Source organism: Emydura macquarii, unplaced genomic scaffold (assembly GCF_026122565.2).
Source record: "Emydura macquarii macquarii isolate MOO-44397 ecotype Brisbane River unplaced genomic scaffold, CSIRO-AGI_Emac_v2 contig_967, whole genome shotgun sequence".
In the NCBI taxonomy this organism is placed as follows: domain Eukaryota; kingdom Metazoa; phylum Chordata; order Testudines; family Chelidae; genus Emydura; species Emydura macquarii.
The window spans coordinates 1029357-1041721 of NW_027131104.1; the positions used below are offsets into that span (position 1 = coordinate 1029357).

Consider the following 12365-nt stretch of genomic DNA (forward strand, 5'->3'; position numbering starts at 1 on the left):
CAGACCAGGAGCCCAGGATCGGGCCCAGACCACATACATCATGCACAAAATGAGTTCAAAGGCCATAGCCTGCGAACACCAAAAACCAGCAAATTGAGCCTCATGCAAACAAATAGGCTATTACCAGCCTGTTTTACCTAAACACTGTCATGGTTCTCTGGGACACATTACAAAAAGTGGTCCACAAATATTCTGTAGGGAAAAAACAGAGTATTTAATCTTTAAAAAAAAAAACCCACACAATTGCACATTAAGATTGCATAGTCCTATCTCAACAAGGCCTCACATTTTTACATTTCATCTATTTTCAATTAAAGGAGCTTAACGTATTTTAAGGATGCATGTTACCCTTATCCTAAACGTCTGTAACTGGTTGTCAGAAAAATACTTGCGATTCCTCATCAGTTAGGCATATAATCACCGGCCTTTAGAAAATGAAGAGTTTAATTGCAACATGCAAAAGAAAAAGAGGAGAGAGAGAAAAGGAAGAAAACCAGAAATCATTTGGAATGAATTAATCTCTGGCATAATGGCAGATAGTCCATTAAATTAACTTGGGAACCAAAACCAGCAACTACTGATGTGCAGTGTTACTGAACCTGAAAATCTAGTTTGTTCATGAACCACTGTAAGACACCACCACTCCCATCATCAGATGTTCATTTGCGTGGGAGGAAGTATATTCTAGTGGTCAGATCATGGGACTCCCTACCACGCACTCTGGGCTCTTCTCCTGGCTCTTTCACTTACTTCAATTCTCTGTACCTCAGTTTCTCCATCTGCTAAATGAAGCTAATAATTAGAGCTGGTAGAAATTTTTGCATTAAAATGAGAAGTTTTTTTTTCCTGTGACAAATTAAACATTTGCACCCAAACATTTCTTTTTGACAACGTTTCTCCTGTGTTTTGATAAACAAAAAACCCCCTCATTTATTTTATTCTTGGTAAATATTTTTGTTTCTGAAAAAAATTAATACCAAAAATTGGAAAAAAAATTGATAAGAGTTTCAGAATTCTCTCTCTTTTTCTGTTTGATTATTAAATCCAAAACTGATTTTTTCACATTTTAGTTTGTGTGTGTGTGTGTGTGTGTGTGAAGCTGAAAAATTGGCCCATGAAATTATGACAACAACATTTCTTTTAAGTTTGAGGGGAAATAATTGGTATTTTTCAACCAGCTCTAAGATACTGCTTACCAAAACCCCGAAATGTTGTAAGGCTGACCTCCTTAAATGTTTTGGAGATCCTCAAAGAAAATGTAAGGTACAAAATAAATGAGTTTAAGAAGCCAGCAAGTTAAAAATAACAGCTGTAGCTGAAAGCAATGAGAGCACAGAAAAATGAGTTGCTTTTGTTGAGGGAAGGTGAGCAAAAGGCAGAATAAAACATACCTGGGTCCTGATTCTGTTACCTTGCACTTTGTGCAATCATTTAGCCCAGTGCAGAGTCACTGCGAAGAGAGTGTTAATATGCTACCAAATCAGGAAGGCAGCATTTTGTACTCACTTCGCACTGGTGTAAATAACTCGCCAAGGTGCAGGGGTTTGGCCTGAAAATTCTGTTCTACTCATTTTGCAGCTGCTGGTGGGTCATTTAGAGCCTGACTCAAAGTCCATTGACATCAGTGGAAACACTTTTAGTGACTTCAATGAGGTTTTGAGCATGCAGACTTCTGGGTGCTTATCCTACTCCCTCTCTGAAGTTCTCCCCTCACTCCTCAGAGCACATCTCGAACTCTGGATCATGCAAGTCCTTGTGTGGTACATAGCTTGCATAGTAATGCCGTTGTGGTCCAGTATCAGTGTGGCCACCAGAAAGCTTAAAGATTAGATACACTCCTCAGAACTGAGGACATAGCTACAGCTCATGTCTACACTGCAGGTTAGGTTGGCTCATCTATAGCGCTCAGGGTGCAACATTTTTCATAGCCCTGAGCAACGTATCTAGGTTGATCTAATTTTTAAGAGTAGACCAGGCCTCTGTGGCAGTAACTCTCAAGACCCTTAGTGGAGCTGCTCCTTTATGTTCAGAGTACAGTACAAATAATTCTGGTGTGTGCTTCAGCCCGGTCCTCATCATGATAATGTGTCCTCCTTAGGCTTCATGCCTGCTAAAAGCCAACAGTAATATGGCAACCACACAGCAGTACATACATGAGTTCAGGCTCAGGTCCCCACATGCTCCTTTCTTGCTCTCACACATGCAATGGTCGACTCCTCCAGCTGCCATTATGGATTACACAATGGAGTCGGCTTGCACTTGCTAATAGGCCAACAGCCCAGTACCATCTCTTCAGTGCAGGGAGAGGAGAAAATCACCTATAAAGAGTGTGACTAGTTAACTCGCCCTTAACCCAGGGAGTGTACTGATCCTTGACTTTGTGGAGAGCCTCATCTTCTCAAGTTGCTGGATATTAACTAAATGAATGGTGTGTACGTCTAAGCTGGCTATTAAGAGCTGCCATTCCAAAAAGAACGGAGGAAGGACACTCTTATGGTTAAGGCACTTGACTGGGACTCAGGAGATTTTGGTTCAACATGGCAACACTCTCCCTGCGTTGACACAGGGCAAGTCCCCTTCTGTAAAATGTGGCTAATGATAATGCCTCTCTTTCGCCTTTGTCTGTCTTGTCTATTTAGACTGCAAGCTCATTGGGGCAAAGACTGTTTCTATAAGCCCTGACCTTGGGTGGGGCCTCCAGATGTGGCAATAATACATATGATAATTATTTGGGTGACTCTGATGTAAGGGATTCACATTATATCATCCCATCTTGTGTGGAAACAGCCTTTTTAATTTTAAAAGCTACAAGGTAAAGTCCTGGAGCTCTCCTTAAGTCTGCTACATCAACTGAGAAAAACCCCATTATTTAGTAAGGGCTAAGAAACATTAGTCAATGGGTGTTTAAAATGAATACTTTGACAGTTTCGCAGGCTAGAAATTGCTTTTAGGCTTTTTTCCCTTACATCTATTCGCAGTGAGGTTGATAAACATCCTTCTGACACTTTTAGTATCTTAATTTTGAATAGCTTGAGTAAATACTGCTGTGAATTAAATTAGTGAGTAGTTAAGCTTCTTCCTGTGATTCATAGAAATTACTACTTTCCTGTACTTTTATGAACCATTGGACAGCTTTGCCAACGTCCATTTAAAGAAAGAAGAGATGCTTTTTGCTACAAAAATGATGTTGAAAGCCCTTATTGCTTGTCCGAAGGGCATTTAACTGTCAATAGAAGGAACAAAGCCTAGAACTTGCAATTATAGATGTTACATATAGAAAGACCTCAAAATGTCATAAAGACCTGCATCTCCCTCCTTGAGGAGGTAGTAGTAAAACCTGTCTACAGATAGATAAACAGACATACTGACAGATTAAGCCACTTGCTCAAGGTCACACAAATCTTTTAGGTCTCGACCTCAGAGATTTTGCCCTCCCACTGTGAAACTCACCATGCGTAGAGGATCAACACAAACACTGTACAACACTTACATCCAACTAGGATATCACCCTCATTCCAGATCTGCGCACACGGGTGAATGTCACTGCCTGTCTTTTCCTATAAACCACTATTAGGTGGTTCTATTTCCAGGTATGCCACTGACTTGCCATGAAACCTTGGACCGATCACATACCCGCTCCGTACCGGAGTTTCCCCATTTATACAATGTGGATCATTTCTCACCTTAGAGAATTTTGACATCTATTAGTGAAAATCCCTGCATACAAACTTCGTATTGTTACTGTTAATTTGTTTTGCTCCCTGCCCCATTACGCTAAGCAACGAATAAACACATTGTTATTTATTACACAGAGCAAACTCTTTGGGGCAGGAACCATCTTTTTGTTCTGAGTTTGTACAGCACCTTACACAATGGAGTTTTGGTCCATGCCTGGGGCAGATAGGTGCTATGACAGTATGTATAAATACTAGTAGTAATGAGTAATATTATTCAAAACCTTCCAGAGAAGGCAAATGATAGAACAGTTTTTCACACTCTCTCTCTCTCTCTCTCCAATGTGCAGCACAGAATCTAAACACTGTTTCAGTGGAACCAGAGTTATTAACATTGGGGTGATGGTCTTTAACTGAACAATGTTAAATACCCAGAAACTACTGTAATAATCATTGCAGGCCCAAGAATGGTGATACATGGATCATTTTATCTGAAACCCATTCAGTGATATTCATGACTCAGTAATAAAGATGCTCATTAACTCACAGAGTGCTGGCTGCCCAAGCTGGTTAGTGTCAAAGGGTTTCCACAGTGATTGTAATCTTAGCTTCTCCTGCTGTGTGTTAATAGAATGATAGGTTGATGGACAACTCACTGTCGAGGTATTAGGGCAGGTCTAATGCCTGCTGTGAATGTCCTTAGTGGAACAGGCTTTACACCAGGCTGTAGAATTCTGCTCTCTTTGGAGCGGTCATTAGTAATTTGGGGGGTTATTTTTCAAACAAACTAATAAAAGTTTACTACTGTAAATCCCTCACATTCTAGCCCCACCCAAATTTTGTTGCTTTCCAAGCCCACAACCTGATATGTCTGAAAATCCAGTTAAGACTCTACGCATAAGGAGATATGTCATAGAAAATACACACACCGTACTTCCTGAAAGAAAGGTTAGGTTTGAGTTTAAGGCACTGGATTGGGACTCGGAAGATCCAGGTTGTATTCCTGACTTTGCCACATTCTCCAGGGGTGACCTTGGAAAAGTAACACTTTCCCTGCCTCAGTTCCCCATCTGTACAACAAGGGTAATAATTTCCCCTTTCATCCACTGTTTGCTATGTGTTTATTTAGATTCAAAGCTCTTCAGAGCATGGATTGTCTCGTATTGTGTGTATACAGGGTCTAGCACAGTGAATCCCTCGTCTTGGTTGTGGCCTCAGGATACTAACTAATAAGTAAATAACATACTGACAGTAACCATATTGCACATTTGTTCTATAACGGGTTAACCTTCAATACTTCTATACAAGTATTGTTCTGGTAACCACAAACACATGTACGCAAATAAACTTGTTATTTCCAATGAAATTTGACATCCTCAAACATCCTACGGCCATCATATGCATTTTATTGAAAGACAGATGCTATTTGCTGGGGGTTTTTTTCCCCCTCTCTTCCCCGAGAAAGAGCCATATTGACTTAATCAACGAGTTATGAAAAAAATACTCACATTGGTTCATAAGTTTACAGGAGAGAAAAGACAGACAACGCAAGCCTAGATCTGAAGAACATGTAAGCTACATGGCAGCGACAGTATATGCAAATGCAAACAGTAATAGCTTTCGTATGAGGAAATATCTGTCCAGTTTAGTTAGGTGTGTGGGGGGAGAAGGAAGAAATGGGGACCATATGAATGTATGCATGTGTGTGGGTGGATGTATATATATTACATATATATTTATATGTGTTGATGGTTGGTTGGGCGTGTGTGGTGGGATCTATCCGTGTTGGGGGATGTGTATATGTAGACACACATCCATGTCTCCCCACATATAAATATACACACACACCTCCCAGTGCAAATATATCCATCGTACATTTTACCCCCATTTCACACAGACAGGGATGCAAATGCGCTTGTTTGTGGGGTATAAATATTTTATATAGCGAGAGGGAGTGTGTGAAGATACATGCATATTTATATACGTGCATGAGCACAGTTTTTCTACATATATGTGAGAAACATCTTGTGCTCACTCTCTCTTTTTTTTTTTTTTTTTTTAAAAGCATGAAAGGACATGTTTTCTCACATGCTCTTCATGCCACACACGCTGCCAAAAATGACAGTCATCCCCTCAGCAGTGTGTCCAAGGTGCTATTTGAGATATTTTTCTTAACCACAAAATAAGTGGATTACTAACCAAAACATCCCAACTCTCGCCAAAGCACATTTATAAAAACACAAAATGAAAAAATTAAATAAATTTAACCCATGGACTAACAACAATATAAAGAAGAAGGATGTGATGAATGGAAATAGAGACATTATTCGGGGGTTTAGAGACAGGCCTAGGTGTCAGGAAACTTTGGTTCTAGCCCTGGGTCTGCCACATATATCTTAAAAATCCCTTTGAATTCTTTGTGCCTCAGTTTTCCTCTCTCTAAAATGGGACTATTACTTATCTACCTCACAGGGGCATTGTGCATCTTAATTTGTTTGTGAAGGGCTTGGATACTCTCAGAATTTAGACTGTAAGCTCTTCAGGGCAGGGATCATCTACTACTTTGGGTCGCACAGTGGCCTCCATCTTGGCAAGACCCTAAGCACGACCATAATAAACATGATGAAGCAAAGGAGGGCTGTGTTTTGGGAAGCGCAGTATTATTAATAGTAAATAATTATACTAGCCAGATCCTCAGCTGGTGTAAATCCACTTCCTATTGCTGTCAATAAAGCTACGCCAGGTTTCACCAACGAGGAACCGGCACTCCATTTAAAAAAAGGGAAGGGGGCGAGGGGAGGACAGTATTTTGATACTTTTGCTCACAGCAAGTAGTACCTTACATCAGGTGCCATTCTCTTCATTTGAATGTTACAACGTGCAGAGTAATCAACTGAACAATGCAAGTAGGTGTACAGAACAGGATTGTTTGATAGCATACCAGATATCTGGAAATGTTTTGTATTCAGGTTATTTGGTTCAGATCCTATACCATAAACCATTATAATTAACCTGGCCATCATGATTTCTCCATGCTAATTCCTTCCAGAGTTTGATTTACTTTAAGCATGAAATATAAAACATGGCCACATGTGTTTTTAAATGAAAAGATACTTGAAGCTATATCCCTCATCAATTTGGCTTGGTTGGGGTCTTGCTTAGACTTGTATTAATCCAGAGTAACTCCACTGGAGTTAAAATGGGGAGACACCAGAAGCAGGCCGAGTCATCTAACATTTCTGTACTGTGACATGCACTGATGATCTAAAAGACCCTTTCCCCCATCTCCGACATCTACAATCTTCTGACATTTAAACAAGCGTCAGTTGTGGAGACCTGGAATCCTGCCATTCACAATATTGTGCTCATCTTTCCACTGACGTGGTAAAGAATGCATGCACCCTGCAAAGACAATAGCGTGATAAATCCTTGGAGCTAACCAAAAGAAGACGCTGACATGCAGCCCTTCCAAGTGGCAAACATGAAGATTTTATATCTGTTTCGGTTACAGCTAAATCGTAGGATTCTCATTAGAGCTAGTTGGGAATTTCAATGAAACTTTGTCATCTGAAAATGCTGACTCATCAAAACCAAAACTTCATAGGAAAGGCTTGGTTTCAACAAATTTTCCATTTTGAAAAAAAAATGGAAAAAAAAGTTATTGAAAAATTATTGAAATGTCCCCCCTTGACATTTTCTAAATGTAAAGTTCAATTCTTTTGGTCAAAATGACTTTTTGTTTAAAAATGTAAGTTAATTTATAGTAAAAAAAGCTAAAAGACCAAATAAACATCAAAATTGAAACATACCTTTGGAAGTATTGAAACAAAACATTTTAATTGACCTGATCAGAATTTTTGGGTTTTTTTTTTTTTTTTTTTTTTTTTTTGACTCCACCCTACCCCAGATTTTAGGTTCACATTTTCAAGATTTCAACTTTTCATTCCAATTCAGGACAGAAAACATTTCATGGGGAAGGGGAAGAAAGTTTCCTGCTCAGCTCTCATAATCACAACATAATGATCACTCACTCTATGGAATGACTGTGCAACCAATGTAACAGAGAAGAGGATGACAGAGAGACATTTTACACTATCCCTATTTGAAGCACACACATTAACACAATACTCATGTAATAAGAGTAGTGAATGAAGCCCAGATTGTCTTACCATGTCCTCAGCCTGCTTATCTGCTCTTCAGTCTCCTCTTCTCTGGCCCTGCCTTGGAAGATCCAATGTTCTGCTAATTACTTCTGTTCATCTAATCAAAGAACAGAAACCATGTGTGAGAGTGCTATGAGCCTAGATCTGACCCAACATCCTGGCCACTAGGTGCTATTAGCTATTCACTCCAGGAGTGGAGTTAATTGGGGTGGACAATGGGTGCTCAATGGCTTAATTAGGCAGGAGGCTGATGAGCTAATGAGAGCAATCAACCCATCAGCTAGGAAGGAAGTGCAAGAGGGGAGATAGGATCTCAATATGGTGAGACCTGGCCATCTCCCTCCCTAAGAGACTGGGACAAGGTAGGAGTTCACTTCCAATTGTATGTTGCTGCACTAGTTTATACGGGTGAACTGATGGAAAAGACCCAATGAACAACACGCTGGTGTTTATAAGCTTAGAAGCAGCCAGCCTGTTTGTGGTGGTCTATGGGGCGTAGGGGAGGGGAGAAGGGAGCATGTTACACCGTACCCCTTAGGTGTCCATTTATATTGCTAGCACAGCAAGTTCCCCCGATCCAAAGAGTATAGATATAAACTCTCCATCAAACAGTTAAGAGCAATGAACATGGTCATAAAAACATATAGGGACAGCTCCTCAGCTGTTGTACATAACATAGTTCCACTGAAGCTATTGTTGATGTCCATGGGGCTATGTAGCTTTATACCACCTGCAGATCTAGCGCATAATTAAATCAGACAAGTAAATTGTTCTCAACCAATAGTTTGGGCTGATTTATTCCTGAGATTCTTGCTGACCAAAGGCTTCTATCCAATACAGTTTAGTTTCACTGTTCATTGCACCACTGGGTAAGACTGTGGGGCAAAGGGGTCGAGAGGGTAGTCTCCAGGGCTCACAGGACTGGTAAAGCCACAGGGTCAGCTTTACAAAAGGCCCCTAAAAATGCAGAGAGTGGCCCAGTGGGATTATCAAAAGCACTTCAACAAGTCAGGCACCTAACTTGTGTTGAAGTCAATGTGGGTTAGGTGACTATCCTGCTTAGAGAAATCAGGTAGGTGAGATCATCTTTTGTTGGATCGAATTCTGCTGGTGAGAGAGACAAGCTTTCGAGCTATACAGAGCTCTTCTTCAGGTCTCTCTCACCAACAGAAATGGGTCCAATGAAAAATATCAACTCATCCATTTTGTCTCTCTGTTATCCTGGGATCAACACAGCGAGAGCAACACTGCATATCCTACTCAACGACTTTTGTAAATTTCACTAGATGCCTATCTGCCTACTTAAGTGCCTAAATACCTTGGTAAATTTGGCCCACGAAGCCTTTCCCCACTAAGTTGATAGCTCTGGATAATAGTGGCCAAAGCGGATTAGTTTCTGATAGCTGTTCAATAGCCTAGGTGAAAATAATTGGTGGATCTCAGTCCATCTCCTGTAAGACCAGTGTCTGCACAGAAAAAGAAATCAAAAAGCAACTTTGTTGGCACTCTCTGCGGGCAGACTAAGAAGTGAATAGTCCCTTTTCCTCCTCTCTCACCATTTGATACCTCCAGTCCAATGCTGAAACAAGGTGGTGAAGGGGTGCAGACAATGCTTACACTGCTGCTTTTCATGCTGTGCCTGCTCTGTAGAAGTCAAATCCTGCAGGCTCGCCTCTGGCAACCCCCCTATTAACTTCCCCAAAAGTTTTACTGCTGTTAGCAATAACATGCACTTATTGTTTTCAAGTTGGATATTGTTCCAAGTCAAAATGCCTCTTTCAAAGATGGCTAAACTTCATGGATAAAATTGGTCCCTGGGATGAATGAGGCCCCACTTAGTTTATTGCATAACCACCCCTAGAAAATGATTCAGAAAGGCTGAGTGCAAGTCTGACTCAGTGTATCGTCATGCATGGGCTCTTCCTTTTGTATTGCCCACCGACCAGCTGTGGCACCATCTGTATCCCACAGTGAGCAAAATAGTACGGGGGAGGAAAGAAATCCATCTTGCATGCCAGCTTTGGGGAAACTTCAAGAGCATTTGCTAGCCCAGACACCCAGCCTACACGCTTGCGCTTTACCACGAGGAACAAAGATGATCAAAACACAACAAACTATTGATATTTTTGCTCTCCCATCCAAAGGAATTCCTTTCCCTGGGTGAGGGGTTGAGGGGGCTGGTTTGTGCTGGATGCTTCCTTCCGGCAAGCTTGAATGGGCACTGCGAAATGCACATGTGAATGGCGCTTTCAGCTCATTCTGCTGCCCTAGAGGGATCATTTTTATCTTCACCTCAAACTGATTCTCAAGTTTTTTTTCCCCCTCCCCCAATAAAAACCCATTTTATTAGATGCAAACAGTGGCTGGAAAGTGCAGTATCCAAAATGCCTGTTCAGTCCCAGAGAAATTCCAGCCCAAGAAGAGGGGCTCTGCCTAGTGACAGGCAGAGCCAACTAGTACATCACAATTCACTGAAAGCGTCCCAGTAACAGTGAGCAACCCCTATTGGTAGCTGAGGAGACATTCCCTCCCACCTTGTGCTGGGGAGTGACTCCTGCCTGGGGAAAGTATAAATGAGGAATAGTTGCTCATGGGTCCCAGGCAGGTTAGGTTCCTAGATCAGTACAGCCCAAGCAGAAAGTGTCTTTATTTGCAAGCAGTGCTGCAGGATGGAAACAGCGGCCTCGTATTTGATTGATACAAGACATGGAGCGTACGCCACTATAACAAGCAGAAGACTTGGGAAGTGGATGATTTCCACCCGCGGAAAATGCAGCAGCTGTAATAAATGCAATGGGGGTGACAGCAGTATCTAGACGATCAGTGAGAGAGAGAGTTTTATTTCCTATGTAATAACTTAACAGTGCTTTGTGTTTTAAGACAGCCATGAACACATGTGGTGAGTTACTTGAGAAGCTGGTGGTGGCTCAGATCCAGCCCTGAAGATGATGGACTTGAATCTCTCTTTCACACACACTTTTCCCTTCAAGTAGAACCCAAGCTTAGCAGAACCCACTTTTGCATTTGCAAATGCATTTTAACTAGAACTGGCGTGGACTGGAACTTTCCATCCAAATTCCCTCCATGTTATAAGGGGGCTTAGTTGTGAATCTCCAGCTCTAGACATGTCTCCCCCACCGGTTTGGCTTTGGATAGAATCCAAAATCGGAAGGGGCGTACTTTCCTGTTCCAGTCTGGATGCCATTCAACCTTGGGAGAATATCTGGTTTCACAGATTTCCAACATTTGGGGCCAAGAACAGCTAACAAGATTTCAGCACTGTCTCCTCTGACCCCCATATCCAGTTCCTGGTTCGGCTTTTGACCTGGACTCAGAACCTTTCTCCAGATCTGATTCTAGACCCTATTCTTCTTCCCTGTGCCTTTTCATGAACACAATACGAGCACATATACAGTCTTTAACCCCAGTGCAGCTGCACCCAGCTTCAATAGTATACACGAAGTTTTCTAGTGTAGATAAGACCTTAAGAAGAGTTCTCCTCTCCCCCCTTCCCGTTTGTGAAGCAGCAATTTTTTCCTTTTCTTACAACTGAGTCTAAAACAAAAACCTATTTAAAAGTGAAAGATTCATACAACTGTTTGGCTGGGTTGATGCACATTTCCCATGTCTCCTCTAGGTTAAAAACTTAGGAAAGTGCTTTTTGGCACATATGGCCATACAGTGGAAAAATAGGATTGTTTTATAACATTTCACCCCACAGTATTACTGGTAAACTCTCATTTACCCACTAAGAAAGGAAACCCACTTCACAGCAATGTGAATGACCTTTATTTAAGGCTTAATCTTCTTTTTAATGAGTGGATTCTAATCTGCAAGCAATAATATTTTACATTAATATAGCACCTTTCATCCCCAAACACTTAAACTAGGCCTTCCCTTCCCAACACCCAACAAGGAGTTATGAATGCCAGATCCCTGCAGCAACTCACTGATGCCCCTGTGCCTTTGTGGATTCTCATCGATATAAAGGGGGCAGTGTTCATAAACAAATGGCTATCAACCCAGAAATAATGTCACTGCAAGGGGTGGAGAGGGGCAATGAATCAGAACATTGCATGGCAATGGGATTAGGGGAATTAATGGCCAAGGACTTGCATTGTGACTTTGGGCAACGTCACTAGAGTGCCTCAGTTTCCTGATCTGTAAAATGGGAATAATGATACTTTTCTTCCTCAGAGAGGTGTTGTTTTTCCTCGATTTCTAGCATGAAACCTTCACTTATAGTAGACATTTCCTGCTTTTTGAAGGATTAGGGCTCTGAACAGGGAGGAGAGTGGGTGGAGAGAGAGCTGCCAGTTGAAAGCAAAATGAGACTGAAGAATGACAGAGATTTAATTTCCTACAAAATAATTCTCTACAAGCTGTGTAAACTCTCGCTAGCTGAACAAATATGAAAATGTTTTTTTTCTTGAGCGAGAAATGCCTGTGATAATAGCAATGAGGGATCAGGGATCAGCTAGACAACCCAAAAATGGGATAGATTTATGAGAACATGGAGTTCACTAAG

At 41.3% G+C, this 12365-nt stretch overlaps 1 protein-coding gene across 1 annotated transcript in view; it reads right to left on the bottom strand.

Annotated features, from left to right (window-relative positions):
- STC1 (stanniocalcin 1) overlaps nucleotides 1-12365 on the bottom strand; it is a 289918-nt gene that overhangs the window by 72509 nt on the left and 205044 nt on the right. The window contains exon 7 of the mRNA XM_067543706.1: nucleotides 7844-7934. The gene's annotated coding sequence lies outside the window, so the exon portion shown is untranslated. The remainder of the gene's footprint in view (nucleotides 1-7843; nucleotides 7935-12365) is intronic.